This window comes from Cervus canadensis, chromosome 6, assembly GCF_019320065.1.
Source record: "Cervus canadensis isolate Bull #8, Minnesota chromosome 6, ASM1932006v1, whole genome shotgun sequence".
NCBI classification, from domain to species: Eukaryota; Metazoa; Chordata; class Mammalia; order Artiodactyla; family Cervidae; genus Cervus; species Cervus canadensis.
In genome coordinates, this window is record NC_057391.1 from 81,128,228 (window position 1) to 81,143,949 (window position 15,722).

The 15,722-nt window shown below is 46.8% G+C and overlaps 2 long non-coding RNA genes across 2 annotated transcripts; both read left to right on the top strand.

The window, feature by feature from the left end:
- Positions 1–1,083: 1,083 nt before the first annotated feature.
- Positions 1,084–3,117, top strand: LOC122442932. The gene is made up of 3 exons (XR_006269824.1): positions 1,084–1,422; positions 2,296–2,437; positions 3,004–3,117. It is a non-coding gene; the product is annotated as an uncharacterized LOC122442932 (long non-coding RNA).
- Positions 3,118–3,812: 695 nt separating this feature from the next.
- LOC122444158 lies at positions 3,813–6,438 on the top strand. Its single transcript, XR_006270182.1, has 3 exons — positions 3,813–3,900; positions 5,180–5,307; positions 5,720–6,438. It is a non-coding gene; the product is annotated as an uncharacterized LOC122444158 (long non-coding RNA).
- Positions 6,439–15,722: the final 9,284 nt, after the last annotated feature.

The following is a 15,722-nucleotide window of genomic DNA, read 5'->3' on the forward strand; positions in this document are numbered from 1 at the left end:
AGTGCAAACTGAGAGTTGTTTTTGACAGATGCACATTTCGGTTAACACACAAAACATTTTATTAAATTTTAGTATCAATTTTAAAACAGAAAATTCTTTTATTTTAAAATTAAAAAACAAAGCAAGAGAAAACCCAGTACATGAGTAATATGATTTAGTAGTTGACTAAACTACTAAATTGTGCTGTTTAGGAATAAAAATTAACAGCTAGCACTCACTGGGGCTCACAATGTGTCAGACACTGTCACACACACACACACATTTATATTAGCTTATGAATACAGGCAAATCCTGATATTATCCTTATTTTAAAGATAATGTAGTCCGGGAGCACAAAAGATTGTTGTCTGCTCAAGATTAGCCAACTAGAGTGGCAGAGCTGGAATCTCAGTCCGGGTTGGGTGGTTCCAACGTCTTAATTCTTAGATTCTAGTAAAGGAAAACAAAAGACAGTATCCCAAACAATCTTGCCGGCCGAGGAAGCCCTTGAAAAAAGGACGGGAAGGTTTCTCATCCACGAGGGCTTCTTTCCACTCCTGACCTGCCCCTGCCGGATCCTGAGCTGAGGGAGGGCCGGCTTCCCAAGGACCTGCCAGAGGGAATTCTCTTTCCGGGTCTCCTCTCCGCCCTCTGAGCACCCTCGCCGCGCCCCGGCCCTCCCCTGCCAAGCCCAGGTTTCTGCCGGCCCTTCCCAGCTTCCGGCCCTTCGCTCCAGGTCAGGTCGCTGGGTCCAGGCGGTGCCAGGAGCTCTCAAGTCCTCTATTTACTGTTTGGTTTCCATGGTGACACGTAGGCGCCGTCAGAGCCTTCCGTCATCAGCCCCGCAGCGCGGTCCCCCACCCGGCGCCGTGACGTCTGCCCGCCGCTTCCGCTCTGCCCATATTTGGCTGAGCCGCTGAGCTGCCCGCTGGGAGGAGGGAGCGGGAGGAGGCTGGGAGTCTGGCTCTGTCCTCCTCCTGCTCCCTCCTCCTCCCCGCGCTCTCCGTCTCCGGCCACGCCCCCGTGCGGGTGCTGCGGACCACTGAATTCCACGCTACCCAACCTCGCGACCCCGGCGGAGGCGAGGGGCGGGGGCGACAGGGACCTCGAGGGAAGGCGTGGATGATTGATTGACAAGCCCCGGGGTCCCAGATATTTCTTGTCTCGTTGAGACTGCAGCCCAGAGTTGGGCTGTCTCGTCTGTTTTGGGTTGGGTGAGCTGGGATCATGATTTTCTCCCTCTGTGCCCGGAAATCATGGAAACAGCCATCCTTCGCCTCTTTCTGTTTCATATTTTATAGGCTGGAACTTAAAATCCTCGTCCCTGGCGCAGTGGAAAGCTTTGAAGACCGTGGTTCTGGGAATCAGTGTTGCCCCTGGGGGGATAAATGACCTTGGGAAGGTCACTTTCTTTTACCTAGCCTGGTAAATGAGCTTTAGGAGGTGAGGCACAGCGGCGTCAGGCTTGGGAGGGGAGATCGTCTGCATCACCTTTTAGTTTTGCAGTAGTTACGGGCGGGGGAGAGAGGGGTCGGCGAACGGGGAGTGGGGGGAGGTCGGGGGGCAGTGCATGACATATTTGGAATACCGGTGAAGTTCTTTGAGGACCCCCTGCAATTCTGACCCCCGCAGCAACTGGGTTTGTGTGTTTCTTTGCGCCTCGGTCGTATTAGGCGCTTAATTAACTGTTGCTCACCGGTTATTGAATGAATCCCAGGCAAATTACTTTCGGATTTCACCTTCATAAATCCAGACCCCCGCAATTCCTCTTACAGGCGGAAGGAGGGATATTGCGGCGATGATTAATATCGCGCAGCAGGGTTGCTGATGTAAAGCTATTTGCAGATGTAAAGGGCAATAAACAGTCCTGGGAGGAATCCAGCGAGATTCCAGAAATCTCGGAGGGAGCCGTGGGTGTGTGCCTCCGGGCCACGGTGGCGGAGGTGGGGTGGGCAGTGCCGCAGTGACCACTACCGGGGAGCCGACTGCGGGCGTGGGGGCAACTCTTCAAGATGCTTGGTACTGGCTACCGCCCTCCCCCGCCACCCCCTGCCCCGTCCCCAACCCCCGCCCATTCCTCAGTTCCTCTAACCAAAGGAGTGTGTTTAAGAATTTCAGAGCTAGAACGCACATCTGATACTATTGCTCTAATTCAAGCCTTTCAATTTTACATACGGGGGACTAATGTTCAGAAAAGCTGATTCACTCCTCCAAGTTTGCACAGCTGGTTAGAGATAGATAAAAGCCAAGATTTCTGGCTTCAAACTAGCGTACCTCCGACCTCCCCTCTAACCCCCTCTGCTCTTGTGACTTCAGGACCCTGTTGCCTGGCTCAGATGGTGGAACGTACAGTAAAGCTGAACACCGACATCAGAGCTCCTTAAAGGGTGCCAGTGGCATGCCTCCTGTCCCACACAACCCACAGCGTGACATCAGGGCCTGGGGTGATGGCCAGGAGGTGTGTTATCCCCAAAGCGCAGAGCATTCCTCCTCCTGGTGACTGGAATGGCTACACTTGTCCAGAGACCCTGAATTGGTTGCCCTGAAACTAGGCTCAGACTAGCAGTTGGTCATTTTTCATAGTTACCCAAGCCTTGCATTAAGTTTTCTCAGTCAAGACAACAGAAGGCATGAATAGCCTCAACTCATGGAAACCCCTGTTCTGCCTATTGGCAGATCTTTTCATGGTACATAGAGGTTGAAAGTGAAGTCGCTCTGTCGAGTCTGACTCTTTGTGACCCCATGGACTACCACGCTCCTCCATCCATGGAATTTTCCAGGCAAGAGTACTGGAGTGGGTTGCCATTTTCTTCTCTAGGGGATCTTCCTGACCCAGGGATCAAACCCCTGTCTCCCCGCAATGTAGGCAGACGCTTTACTGTCTGAGCCACTAGGGAAACCCCTATGGCTCCCTATAAACCCCTATAACATAGAGATTAGATCCTCTTTAATGTCTCTGTCTCCTCTTTCAGTTTCACCCGACTTCCTCTTACATTCTATATTCTTTTTCTTCCCTGATTCTAGGCAGCCCAGTCTGAGAAGACTGGTGCCCACTGCTGGCCTCAGGCCAGGCCAACTCTTCCAAAGAAGAGTCTGGGATCTTTCCCCTTTCTCCGCGGTTTATACTTGGAGCTCCAGCGACAGAAGTAGCAGGTCTGCCTCCTGGTGGACATTTGAGGCAGAGCACCCTTCTCCAATTCCAGAAGCTGCCTAATGATTATGGGAAGAGTTTTTTTTTTCTTTCTTCCTTTGTTTGCTCTGATGGAAATAGCAAAAGCTAACAGAAAAAAAAAAAAAAAAATCCAAGGTTTTTTTTTTTTTTTTGGTCTCTTTATTTTAGAAGACCAGATTGATTTGGACGTAGAGAATGCTCTCTTGTTTCTCTTGCCTGGACTGCTTTCTTTGCTCCTGCCAAGTCTTGCTGATTCCATCAGAGTGAACAAGGTTTTCTTGCCCCTTCTCTCAAACCTTGCCCCTTCTCTCTATTTCAGACTCCACCTCCTTCATAACAACTTTTCTGATTCCTATATATTTTATGAACTACAGCTGTGCACAGACCCAGCAACGAGTGCACACTTACTTGATGTCTTTACTGTTGTTCCTTGAGAGTGGAAGCCAAGTCCTGGGTGTCTTTTGTGTTCACAGAATAATGCCCAACACAGGGCTGGGGACAAAAACCTGCTCTCAAGCCCTTGCGGATTAATTGATTAATTTCTCCAGAAGCAACTCCAAGCCTTTGCTTTGATAAACTTTCCTATCAGTTCTTTGAGTGGGTGGTGGGTGGGGTGGATCTAGGTAATGATCTAGTCAAAGATAGCCTTGCACAAGAAGGAGTTTCACAAAGCAGTTTCACAAGAGGACACCACCCCATGCAGAGAGGGATGGAGAAGTGGGAAGTGAACTCTCTGAAAGATGAGGAGGGTGAGAACACGGGAAGGTCAAAGGATGAAAAATTAGGGGCGGAGGGCAGGGAGGGGGCGCTTTGCTTGTGGGATCAGAGAGGCAGCGCAGCTTCTAGAGCCAGCTTCCTGTCCAGACGCCACCACTTGCAGCATGGCCATAGGCAAGTTTACTCTGATCTCTGTGCCTCATTTTCTTATCTGTAAAGTAACTACATCTCCTGGCCTTATTCTGAGGATAAATTGAGCTGATATTTGCAAAGTAGTGGAATAGTACCTAGCACATAGTAAGTGCCATGTAACAGTTGGTCAGATTATTTTCCAATGTAGCTGTCTTGTAGCTAGAATGGAGGAAGGTTATATGACCTTTTTGTTCCCTTCTGCACTGACTTCCTGAGCAGGCCATGAGCTATGTGGTCGTACAGGTCTGGGTGGATTCCTGTCCCTGTTACTAGTTGTTTGACCTTGGGCAGATCATTCTACTTCTTGGAGCCTCAGTTTTCTCATCTGTGAAGGGGAAGGGGGGCAGATAATTGTGGTTACTTTGAAAGACTGTTGTATGCATTACATGACTGTAAAAAGCCAGGCATATCGAGAGTTTTGTAAACAGAAGCTATAGTTATTATTATCTATGAGAGAAGCCATAGATAAAGGAGAACAGAGTCTCCAAAATCTTTGAGGTTTCCAGAAACATCAAACGTAGTGAATAGCAGTGAGATCGGCTCAGTTCCTGGAGCTTAGGGGTGGGAGGCTAGGCCCTGGATCTGGGCCATGACTGGATATCAACATCTGAAGAAACCAGGAATGGTTTGGCTTGTGGATCTGCTCTAGGAACATTTTCTGCCTGAGGGCTGTACTGAGGGTGTGGACTCGGTCAGGCCAAGTGCCAGCAGTGGGAGGCCCTTCTTCCCATGAGGGGGTCTTTAGTAAGAGAGGGCGTGGGCAGGGTGGGCCTTGGAAACCTGTTGTTGAGTGTGTATGTGTGTGACTGTGTGTTATGACTGTGTGTGTGCGTGTGGGAATGGCCCAGACACTTCCTACCCAAGGAGCTGGCCTCCCAGGCCTGGCATGACCATCCGCATGGCCGAACCTGCCTGCACAGCTCCTCAAAGCTGCCCTTCCCAGCCCTGACCTGGGACATCCCAGAGTGATTGCCGGCAGCTATCCGAGGAGTGGTGGGAAGGAGGGTTGTGATAGTCTTACAGTCAAATTACCCTTCATTCCCTTCAGCCGCATTTATGGAAAAGTACTAAATGGAATATACAAAAGCTGTGATGCAGTCCTTTGGGTTCTTTTCGAAGGGGGAAGGAGGATTGCAAAATCCAGCGATGCTAGAGTGTTGCAATCACAAACGTGTTGGGAATCACTTTTACAGTCCCCTGTGACCCAGGAGGAATTGCGCACCCTGGCAGGCCAGAGTCTACGCTAAGTAAGTAGTCATTCTGGGATCCCAGACAGTCTTAGGAGCTGTTTGGGGATTGCGGAGGGATCTGTAAGCCTCATTTCAAACTCAGGTTTCCAGTCATGGCAAGGGAGGGGTGGGCCCCAGTGACTAGTACCTGGAGCAGAACTCAAACGTGGCTTGTGAAGTCACGAAGGTGCTAATATTGGTTGTCTCTGGGGAGGAAGGAATGTGTTTTTCATCATCTCCTTTTTGCTTGTTTGTACTCTCTGATTTTTGTTTTTGGCGAGCCCACATACTACTTTTGTAATAAAAATGTTTTTTAAATGTTCCCAGCAGAACAGTATGTTTGGTTTTTTTATGGGTAACAATAATAAATGAGAAGACTCAGAACTCAAAACACCTCTTAATTTTTTTTTTCTTCTCCCCTTCTTTCCAGAAGAAATAGATGCTCCTGATGAAACCTTTGGAAGTTCAGATAATCAAAATGAAAAATCACCTATCATCACATTGCAGAGGTTTTGCCAACCATTTTAATTCTCCCTCCCTTTCCTATATTGGAAGCTTTAGTTTTATGCTTTTAAATTTATCCATTGTAGTTTTCATGAAAACAAGACCAGGCTAGAACACTGTTTTATAATCTTGTTTTTCTATATCATACATCATGGATACAATTTTTTTCCTACCTGATCACTTTAATAGCTAGTCATATAGGATTCTAAACATCCAACAATTCTAAACATCCAACAATCAATCCTGCATTGTTGGACCTTTGGGTTGTTTCTAAGTGATTTTTCTATTCTAGACAAGGATGCAAGAAGCTCCGTGGCTAAATTTTTGCGCACATCTGAGATTATTTAGCTCGAGGTGGGCCGAGGGCATGCTGCTTTGTAAGGCTTTTGAAACATCACTGTGCAGTCAGTACCGTGTCACAGAGGACAGCGTGCAGCCCCTGTTACAAATGGGAAGGGAGTATTGGCTCAACCCATTTCTAGCTCTGCAATCTTGAGGAAATGACTTACCTTCTCTGCACATCAACTTCCTCAAATGATAATAGCTTATGGAATGAGACTATTGTGGGGACTGGATGAAAAAAAAATGTGTCAAGTGGCACAGCACATGATGAACCCTCAGTAAATGGTGCTTGTTTCTGACTCACGGACTGTCTTTTCTTCAGGGCAAGAAGTTGTCTTTGAAACTGAGGTCTAGTTGCCTGGGAAAGTTGGGGGGAAGAACTGGAGTGGGTTTAAATGGTGAAAGGGGAAGACACTGAGACAGGGACGTCTCAGGCACAGTGGATAGGAATCCGTCTGCCAATGCAGGGGACACAGGTTTGATCCCCGGTCCGGGAAGATCCCATATGCCATGGAGCAACTAAGCCCATGTGCTACAACTACTGAGCCCATGCTCTAGAGCCTGCACGCTGCAACTGCTGAACCCTAATGCTGCAACTACTGAAGCTCATGTGCCTAGAGCCTTTGCTGTGCAACGAGAAGCCGCCCAATGAGGAGCTCACGCACCACAGTGAAGAGTAGCCTCTGCTTGCTGCAACTAGAGAAAGCCTGCACAGCAAGGAAGACCCAGTACAATTTAAAAAAAAGTGGACAAGTGGTCGAGAAGGGGCTGATGAGGGGGTTGTTGTCCAGTCACTAATTTGTGTCTGACTCTTTGCGACCCCAGAGACTGCAGCACGCCTGGCTTCCCTGTGCTTCACTATCTCCTGGAGTTTGCTCAAACTCATGCCCATTGAGTCGGTGTTGGCTGAGGAAAGGGTAGCAGAGGAGAGCGTGTCCTTGAGGGAGATGGAGAACACAGTGGGCAGGGGTGAAATGTCCACGTGGTACCATTTGGAGCTTGGAAGCCGACCCAGGTGCCAGTCAGCCCCTGTGCCGCCCAGGAGGCCACCTCTGTAAGATCCCAGGTGGGGCCTGTGTCCTGTGGCCCTAGGCTGCTTTCTGCCTTCCTGCTCTCAGCCTCATATTGCATCACTCCTGGCCAAGGTTCTTTCTCTTCCCTGAGTGCGCCATGTTCCTGCCTGTTGGGTGGCCTTGTATGTTCTGTTCCCCCTGCCAGTAATGTCCGCTCTTCCTGGCGAATTCCCAGGCACCCTTCAGATCTCAAGCTTAAAGTTCACTTCCTCAGGGAGGCCTTCCCTGACCATTTGGTTTCAGCTGGCCGCCTTCCTCCTGTTTACTTTCCCTGGGCCTCTGTATCTACATAGCAACGTCAGAGTTTGTGGTTATTGTGTGTTTGTGATTGTTCACCCTTGGTGTTCTCACTGGGCTGGAAGCTCCATGAAAGCAGGAACAGGGTCTGTTTTTTTTTTTTTAAACTCACTCTTGTATCCCTGATGCCCAGCACATAGTCGACACTCAACAAAAAGTTACGGAAACAGAAGAAGAATAAGCCAGTTCAATTGTGACCTATCAAATACCTTGATGTCCCCTTCTGTGGCTTCAAACCCGCCCTAACTGATGCTGGCTTGCTGGCTAAAGGAACAGGAGATTTGGGGCTGTGAGGACTGCTTTAGCCAGTTCCTCTCTTGTCTTCTCCCTTGAGGAAGTAGGCTTCCCCTTCTAAGACTAGAAACTTTTAAGCCAGTCAAGTTTTAAACCAGTCAAACTTTTAAGCCAAGCTTATTGTTGTCGTCTCTAAGTCATGTCTGACTCTTTGAGACCCCATGGACTGACTGTAGCATGCCAGGCTTCCCTGTCCTTCACCATCTCCCAGAGTTTGCTCAAACTCATGTCCATTGAGTCAGTGATACCATCCAGCCATCTCATCCTCTGTTGCCTCCTTCTCCTCCTGCCCTCAATCTTTCCCAGCATCAGGGTCTTTTCCAATGTTCTCAAACTTAAATGTGTGTATAAATTACCTGGGGATCTTCTCAACATGCTAATTCTGATTCTGTGGGTCTAGGATCCTCCTTAGGGACAGGTATCTTTAACAAGCTCCCGGGTCAAACCATGTTGCTGGTCCCAGGACCACACTGAGCAACAAGTCTTTGAGTCTACAGCTTCCTTCTGTTTTACCCGCCAACCAGTCCCATGTGTCTCTGAAGAAGGGAAAGGCTATCCACTCCAGTATTCTGGCCTGGAGAATTCCCTGGACCTTATGGTTCATGGGGTTGCAAAGAGTGGGGCGGGACTGAGCGACTTTCTTTTCTATTCCCATGCCTAAGATTGAGTCGCTGCTCCCTCTGCTGGCCACTCAGGGGCATGACAGTCATTGACTAAGAAGATAAACAGCATGTAAGTGGTCTGGTGGTCCAGTGGCTAAGACTCTGTGCTCCCAATGCAGGGGGCCCAGGTTTGATACCTGGTTGGGGAACTAGAGCCCACATGCCGCAACTAAATATCGGCTAAAGATCCTGCGTGCCACAGCTGAGGCCCCGTGCAGCCAAGTAAATAAATAAAAATAATGAATGTTAAAAAAGACAGCATGCTAGAAATAGAAAACTTACACAAAATTCTTAGGAAAGAAGATCTGTTAAAATTAGATGAGCACATGAATTTTAATAGCACTAGGAAAATGTGCTGTTAAGAATATACTCTGTAAAGGATCCCAGCCATGCTGAAGCAAAGAAATTCCTGGAGCAGAAGGATGTTAAGACTGGGAGGAACCCTTCCATTCATCTCTTCATTGATTTTCTTATTTTGCTGCTGTTGGCTTTTTCCACTTTTTTTTTTTTTTTTTTCTTAATCAGGGCTGCATTATGACTTTCATGGGCCCTGGGAAATTTGGTCTTTGAAGGTCCCTTTCTCTATAAAAATTAATACAGAATTTCATTTTATGACTACATTGTTATAAAGATGAATAGTCTGAGGAAGTTTGACTAAACTGTCCTTTTTGGAAAGAAAAGTTAGTTTTTTTCTTCTGATTTTTAAACGAAATTAAAATATCTTTGTGGGTTCCTAAAAAATATCATGGGCCCCAGCACCATCCTCTTGTGTCAGTCCTGTTCTCCACGAGGTGGCAGAGAGCATATTCTTAATGCTGCTTGAATCTGTGTACCCACCTGCTTTTAGTGGAAGATCTTGCTCCCTGAGAATTTTGTTTGAGTTTTAAAATTCTTGTGTGTTGTCTCTCTGTGTATGCCCAAGAGTGTATTAGATGCCTCGAGGGCCATCGCGCTGTGCCAGCAGCTGACCAGCTTGAACATGTTAAGTAACTTAGACATATACTGTGCCTGGAGTGTTCAGTATGTGCCAAGTGCCTTAAACATATCACCTAATTTCAGAGCAGCTAATATACGTGCTGTACCCTGGAGAACACCAGAGCTGAGAAGGCGACCTCATTTTCTCACCTCCCAGGAGAGTAGTTAGCAGATCTGGGATTTGAACCCCAGACCTGTCTGATCCTCTCCACAGGCAGTGACAGGACAGACGATGAGGTGCCTGCCTAGATATCTATTTCCAAACACATGCTACACTAGCAGGGCTACCAGGGGCAAGATGTCAGGGAGAGCTGGCGGGTCTTAGCGAGGAGAGAGTCTGAAGGCTGGCTTTGGAGCAACCGTCATTGCAGAGAGATGAAATGGCAGGGAAAGGCCTGTGAGGCCACAGAGATGTGGGGGGCAGTGTCCGCTGGTTCAGGGGACCATGAGGACACGTCCCAAGTGGGGAGGAACTCAAGGTTCGGAAGCAGAGGGTGATGCGGCAGAGTGGCTATAGGGAGTGAGGGACTTGGGCCCAGTCTGATGTTCAGTGAGAGCTTCTTTGTTTCCTTCCTAAAATAGTCCTGAATCATCAATAACTTAGTCAAGTTTTCTCCATCCTCCTGCCTCAGTTCCTCGTCTATCAATGGGAGTGATGAAGCTTGTCCTGCCTTCTCGGAGATGTCAGGAAGCTCAAATGACTGTCAGTCTCACAGGGATGGGGAGCCTGTGCCTGATTCTGGCTGTAACCCTGGGGCCTGGGTGCTCAGCACACACTTGGTGAAGGCATGGGCGGCATACCCCACAAATCCCTTGAAAAATACCGACAGAAGACTGCATGGCTGGAGAAAGAGCCCTGAGCCAGAAGAGGGCACTCTTCAGTGAAACAAACTTTGATGTAAGAAACCCCCAGGATCTTTCTGCAGGATTGGGGATTGAGAATTTGCATCCATCCCTAGGCTTTGCATTTGGCTTTAGGATTTAGGAGGTCAAGTCACTCTATTCTAAATTCTTATATCTAAACCTACCTTCACTCTAGTATACTAACTAGGAAAAGAAGCTAAAATATAGTTTCTCTACTTCACGTTCTGTTAATGCTTTAGGCACTTAGTAGAGATGTCATTATTTTTATCTGGGGAGGCAGAGCTTAAAAGAGCAACCACCTATTAGATCTCATGATTTTGTGGGTCAGGAATTAAGACAGGAATTGGCTGGGAAATCCTCCTGCTCAGTACGGCAAAGATGGATGTCCTCGGTGGTATTCAGCTGGGGGATGGGCTGGCCTGGAGGGTCCGAGATGGCTTTACTCATATGACACAGATGTTATTTAACATTTTATGTGGTTAATATCTGTCTCCTTCACTAGTCCAGAAGCTACCAAAGGACCGGAACTGTGTTTGTTTTTTGTCCATCATTTTATCCTTAGTGGCTGGCCAACTTAGACTTAGTAGATAGCATTTGTTAAATGAATCAGCGATGTAATTCTCTTTCAAAAAACTAATTTTCGGTTGCGCTGGGTCTTTCTTGCTGTACATGGACTTTCTTCTCTAGTTGCAGCAAGCGGGAGCTACTCTGCTTCAGTGCGAGGGCTTCTCACTGTTGTGGAGCACAAGCCAGGCTCTAGGCGCCTGGGCTTCAGTAGCTGCAATGCACAGGCTCCAGAGTTGGGCTCAGTAGTTGTGGCAAGCCAGCTCAGTTGCTCCAAGGCATGTGTCATCTTCCCGGATCAGGTATCAAAGCAGTGTCCCCTGTACTGGCAAGCAGATTTTATCCACTGGACCACCAAAAAAGTCCATGTAATTCTTTTTTAATTTTGCCACAGGCTTGTGGGATCTTTGTTCTCTGGCCAGGGAGCGAATCCAGGGCCCTGGCAATGAAATTGCTGAATAGCAGTGAAATCCTAACCACTGGGACTGTCAGGAAATTCCCAGTGATGCTATTATAAAAAGTGTCAGGATCCTCGAGAAAAAGGCACAGGTAGGAGTTAATGATGATAATGATGGTAGCTCAGTAAGTGCTAGGACTGAGCTAAATACTGTACAACCTGGCTGGTTATCTTTATTTACCCCCATTTTACTGATGAGGAGCTGAGGCAGCCCTGACATGCCTTCAAAGGCTGAAACAAGAGATACCTTTTATGTCACAAATGAGAGGCACCCGAGGTGCCCTGGAGGTCAAGCAAGTTATTAAAAGGAGTCATTTGAGAGATAAAGACCTGATGAAACAACCAAAGGCTATCAGGTATATTTTCAAATTAGTTCAAACAATGTTCCAGATCCCTGCTTCTACATTATCTGAATAATAGAGGCAAAACCATCCCCCGTGATGAGGCGAAGATTCACTTGGGTGTCTATCATCACATTCACTTAAACGGTTCCTCAAAATCCGCATGATTGTTTCTTCTTCATCCTGGATTTATTCATTTTTGTTGTTTCTGCACAGCTAGAATGTTCTGCCAACATGTTGTAACACTTCCTTCATTTGATCAAAGAACAGGTTTGCCTGTCATCCTGAGCATAGCATCACAAAGCAACGTGGGCTAGTAACAGTACCCTTGATTGAAATTGCCTGCGGGGTCAGCGTATTAGTGGATTATCTGAGGCCCAGGCTTCTTGTGGGCTGTCTTGCAGGAAGGCCTCTTGTAGATCTTGTTACTATGATGGGGGAATACCCCAGGTTGCCAGGAAATTCCTGTCAGGGCAGGCTACTGACTTCCCTGCACCCCAGGGATTCTAAGCCCAGCCCCCTGCAGCCAGTCAGCAAAAGAGCTGCCTCAAACTGACAAGCAAAACGAAGCCCAGCAAAAGCAGCTGGAACCCAAACAGACTTGGGTGAGGCTGGGAGGGGAGTCAGGTCTGGCGTCATCCAGGCTCTGGGCCAGGCCGTTGTCATGGTGACGGCCAGCCGGTTTACGAGGGGCAGCAGAACCAGTTCTCTGCAGGGGGGAAGCCTGAGGAGGGGGATCTCCCCCGGGGGTGCTGTGCTTCTCCAAGTAATAGGAACCTGCAGAAGAGGCATGGTCACTTCCAGAGAGTAGCTTCTTCTCGCAGCAGCCAGGCAGGCTGCCTGGGGTTGTGGGAGGGCCGTGGTGGCAGTGGGCTCAGAGAGGTTGGCCAGCCTCAAAGGGAGGGAGGTGGTCACTGAATCAGCAAAGAGGCCTCTGGAAAGGCTGGAAGGCTTTCCGGGCAGAAAGGATTTACAGCTGTGTTGGCTTTCTGGGCAAAGCATGAACTGAAGTGGATCAAAGAGTTCTTTAAAACAAACAAACAAACAAAAAACAAAGACAAAAACAATACTTACACAGGAGTGGCCAGTGGAGAAGAGAAAGGCTTTTGGGAACCTCAGAGGTGACACATGAAAATGTTTTATATCCTTCTCTGGGAGCTTTTTATTTTTTTCTTTGTCTTTAGTTCTGATGATCACAATTTAAGTCATTATCTGGAGGAATGAACAGCTTTCAGTGAAAACAAAACTTAAGAAAACCTCTGTTGTATAGGGCAGGGTTGAAAAGATGTTCACATCCATGAGTGTGAATTACTTCAGGGTACAGAAGAGACTCCTTTTCTGGCTAAAGTGTGACATCACCTAAAATAAATGCAATGGAGGAAAGAATCTTGGTACCTTCCTTCAGACATCTTGCTGCAAAAGTGTCTGTCATACAAAATACTGTATGATTCCTCTCACGTGAGGTGTTTAGAGCAGTCACTTCATAGAGACAGAGTAGAAGGGTGGTCGCCAGGGGCTGGGGGCGGGGAGGTTGGGAGTTAACGGTTTCATGAGGATGGAGCTGCAGTTTGCGAAGATGAAAAGAGCTCTGGAGATAGGTGGTGATGGCATTTGGCCAAGAAGGTACTGAAGGCCACTGAATTGTACACTTAAAAATGGTCAAAATGGTAAGTTCTATGTTATGCATTTGTGTGTGTGTTAGTTGCTTACTTGTGTCCGACTCTTTGCGACCCCATGGACTATAACCCACCAGGATCCTCTGTCCATGGGGATTCTCCAGGCAAGAATACTGGAGTGGGTTGCCATTTCCTTCTCCAATGTTATGCATATTTGACCATATATATATACATTTTTAAACTGTCTGTCAAAGACTGTCTCCTTGTTGTACCCAGCAGAGGCATTTGCTTGGAGGCTGACCCCCAGGGCTTGTTGGCTCAGCTCTCTGAGCCTTTGCTGTGTCATCCATTAAGGAGACATATCCATCTTCAGCCAAAAAGGAAGAATGGACATGGAGGCGTTTAGCGAACAGAAATCCACCACAAGGACGTGAAATGTGATTAAGCTATTATTTCAAAATTCATTTTTAATGTATCCATATGCCAAGGGGCAAGTTGAAAGGAGAAAGGGGGAGCCTTGAGGAAACTAAGGAAAGAATTATATTTGGCAGTTAGAGGAACTGGAAAAAAGCCCAAATATTTTAGGAGAGGAGAAGAGAATTTTGGGCTCATTCTCAGAGGCCAGAAGGTATGACCAACTTGGACGGTCACAGCAATTTAAAATACTTCTCCCTTTTGCTCTGCTTAAATTGAGAAACCAGTTAAGCCCACCCATCAGGAGGAAATGAAATGAAACAATGTCAAAACATCACCTCTCAAATTTCAGGAAGGGAAATGGTGCAGTTACATCGCAATGCTGGGTGGAAGTTTGTGGGATCTTGAACCCAAACACATGGTGGAACTCAAGTCACAGAGAGTCCCATTAACTGTCAACAACTTATTCAAAGCAACTTTTTTTTCCATTTAAAGAAATACACTATTCACCAACATTACCACTTACCCAATATATGTTCTATTAGCATAAATTAGCATGTGCCAGGCACTAATGTAAACATAGTACATACCTTTTCTTTCCATTCGTTATAAGAACCCTGCAAAGCAAATCTTCTTTTTTTTAATAGATAACAACCTGAAGCTTATGTCAGGAATTTGTTCTTTCTGGTTCTTTATTTCCTCATCTATAAAGTGAGAATAATGTTATAGTTAGAGAAGTGTAGCAGCTTGCCTCAAACCACACAGCTGGGAGGTGGTGATGTCGGGATTTGAGCTCACGTTCATTTGACCCCAAAGCTCTGCACTGGAATACGCTGATAAGTCGCTATTCCTGAGAAGCTTATGGAACAAAATTGGTAATGAATATTTTGCTCTGAGAACAACTAGAACAAGGAATTGGTAAATTGCTTTTTCATGACACTGTGTGATGCCACATCAACATAGGAGGAAGAGCCATGAGCATTGTTGGTTAGCGGGGATGTGGCTCTGATGTTGGATGAAACCGCCGAGTACAGAATGTGAAACAACGCTTGGTTGTGTTATGTATGTGTGTCGTATGTCTCGCATGTTTTATTTCGTGTATGGTGTGTGTTGCATGGGTTATGGATGTATTGTGTGTTCAGTCATTTGTGTTGTATGTATGTGTATGTGATGAGTGTATTATGTGGATGTTTGTGTAAGTGAGGGAGACTTGCATGATAACCAATTTCTTTAACACTGAAGACAAGACATTCCGACAGCCAGCACTAACTTGGTGCTCACTCTGAGCCAGGCGCTTTTCTTATTGCTGTGCGTATAATAACTTGTTCATCCCCACAACAGTCCCGTGCAGTAGCTGGTAGCATATCCTCATTTTATGTAGGAGGATCGGAGGCATAGAAAGATCAATCAAGTTGTCCCAGACTCCCCGGAGAGTAAGAAGTGGAGCTGGGATTTGAACTCAGGGAGACTGGCTTCAAATTCTGTGGTTTTTTATTCTTTCCTTAATCGGTGCCCCCAGATCACCACGTGAGAATGGATAGATTCTTTGGATGGAGAGCCTGTGGATAACGTGAACACACATGGCCAAGATAATCCTCCTAAATCAAATGTTAGCCAAGGTGAACCTCCCATTGCTGGCCTTGTTGTGTTATGTGTGATTCCTATCAATTTAATTGAAATGAAAAGATGCTTGCTCCTTGGAAGAAAAGCTATGACAAACCTACACAGTGTATTAAAAAGCAGAGACATTACTTTGCCAACAAAGGTCTGTCTAGTCAAAGCCATGGTTTTTCTAGTAGTCATGTATGGATGTGAGAGTTGGACTATAAAGAAAGCTGAGTGCTAAAGAATTGGTGCTTTTGAACTGTGGTGTTGGAGAAGACTCTTGAGAGTTCCTTGGACTGCAAGGATATCAAACCAGTCAATCCTAAAGGAAATCAGTCCTGAATATTCATTGGAAGGACTGATGCTGAAGCTGAAATTCAAACTCCAATACTTTGGTCACCTGATGTGAAAAACTGACTCATTGG